The sequence below is a fragment of the Haliaeetus leucocephalus genome, unplaced genomic scaffold (assembly GCF_000737465.1).
Source record: "Haliaeetus leucocephalus isolate CR32 unplaced genomic scaffold, Haliaeetus_leucocephalus-4.0 Scaffold450, whole genome shotgun sequence".
Classification (NCBI taxonomy): Eukaryota; Metazoa; Chordata; class Aves; order Accipitriformes; family Accipitridae; genus Haliaeetus; species Haliaeetus leucocephalus.
In genome coordinates this window covers 4,378,701-4,380,550 of record NW_010972886.1, presented here as the reverse complement: position 1 = coordinate 4,380,550, position 1,850 = coordinate 4,378,701, and the positions used below count along the sequence as shown (strand labels likewise).

General features: G+C 62.2%; 1 protein-coding gene across 1 annotated transcript in view; it reads right to left on the bottom strand.

The window, feature by feature from the left end:
* Positions 1-1,850, bottom strand: part of SGK1 (serum/glucocorticoid regulated kinase 1) — an 8,396-nt gene that overhangs the window by 5,944 nt on the left and 602 nt on the right. The window lies entirely within an intron of this gene.

The window sequence follows — 1,850 nt, the reverse complement described above, 5'->3', positions numbered from 1 at the left end:
GCATCCCCACCGTGCAGAGCATCCGCGAGCAAACGCATCACCCCCCCCCCGGGTTTGTTTTTTTTTTCCGGTTATATGAACTTGAAATCTGGTTCTGCCCTCGACGAGCATCTCTTCCTAAAGTGTGCGGTTCCCCCCCCCCCCCAAACCCGCAGCACGGGTCAGCTCCCGGGCCCCGCCGCCGGCCCGCCGGCCCGGGTGAGCGGCGATAAGGGACGCTGGCGTTTCCTTGAAGGAGCCGCAGTGACTCAGGAGAACAAGATTTCCTGCCCGGTTTTCAGTAAAACAAACAAATGTCCCTTCTGTGCACTGCCCTGATCCCGGCTGGGACATTACTGAAAGGGAAGAGGAAAAAAAAAAAAACCAAACCAACAAACCAGCGTCTTTTTTTAATGCCAAAAAGGGAAACAAGGGGGAAAAAAAAAATCCCAGTCCCCTGAACTTGGAGGAAAGCACAGACACCAGCTTCTAAAAAAGCTGGGGAGGTGACCGAGGACTGGACAAGTGCACTAAGGGAGGGGGGGGAAAAAAAAAAAAAAAGGAAAACAGCCCCACTCCGCAGTTTTTGTTTCCACTGTACACGGCCATTTAGAACACCGTGTACCGGGACTTAATTGCTCAGTCGCTTCCTTGCGGGCTCACCGCCTGCATGCACGAACCGCAAGGTGAAACGATGCTGCCGGGGCCCCCCGCCCCCCCGGGCGCAGGCAGGCACAGCGAAGGGTATCAGGGCCTCCCCCTAACCCCCCACTCTGGGGCGCACCCCCCCTTGCAGCCCTCGCAGGGGGCAGGCGCGGCGGGGGGTGCCGGGCTCCTGCGCGCTACAGGCGGGTGGAACTTTCCACCCGACGGGGCGTTCTCCATGCACGTATTTCGCCTTGCTGTCTGAGCGAAGGGCGCTGGGCTGCGGCCAGCGCCTCCAGCTGCAACGTGCCCCCCTCCTCCCCCCGCCCGGAGACCTTTTTTTTTTTTTTCTCTTTTTTTTGACTCTGCACCCGCTGCTGCTGCTGCCTCTCCCCGCAACCACAGGCGGCCGCTGGGCGGCATCCCCTGGCAGCTGCCTATATCACCTGCCTCGGGGCGGGGAGGGGTGATGGCAAGCACCCCAGCACAGCAGCCGTCAAAGGCTGCAGCTCACCCTGAGCAGCAAGACGGATGACCTGGAGTACAGAGATAACCCCCGCGAGGTGGGCACAGCTCTTCAAAAGCGCTGCAAAGGCTTTACAGCGAGAGAGTAAGGAGGGATGCTTGCCGGCTCCGCTCGTCTCTGCACCGAGCCGCCGGTGTCCTTCCCGGAGCGGCGGGGGGGCTCTGCCCGGCCCCGCCGGCGCGGTGCGGGGGAGCGCAAGGGAGCCGGCGCCAGGGAAGGAAGGGGCGACGGAAGCAGCAAGGAAAAGCTGGCTGCAGCTGGCGGGGCTCTAGCTTCTCCCACTTGTTGCTTTCCTCACTCTGTTGCAAAAACTGCCACTCTCATTAATGGAAAGGAAAAAAAAACCCACAAAAAACTAAATGACCCCCAAACTTGATAGATTGGGATAGGCGCAGCCAGTTTCCTCAGCCCCCTCCGGACTGCTTTCAGAGTGCTGCTGTTAAAAATTGCTCGAGACCCGCAGTTTTGAGGGTACCCGGAGCTCCCGATCCCCGCTGGCTGGCTCCCCTGGCATCTCCCTCCGGGCTCAACGACGTGGCGGCCCGCAGCCCGGCCGGCGCTGCCTCCCCGCCACGCTCCCGCCAGCTGTGCGCGGGGGCAAGCGGCTCCCGGCCGCCGGGCAGGCTCCGGCGCAGCCTCCCCCCCCCTCTTCTGCACAACCTGCCGCGGGGGGCAACCCCCTCGCCTCCTCCCCCGCTCC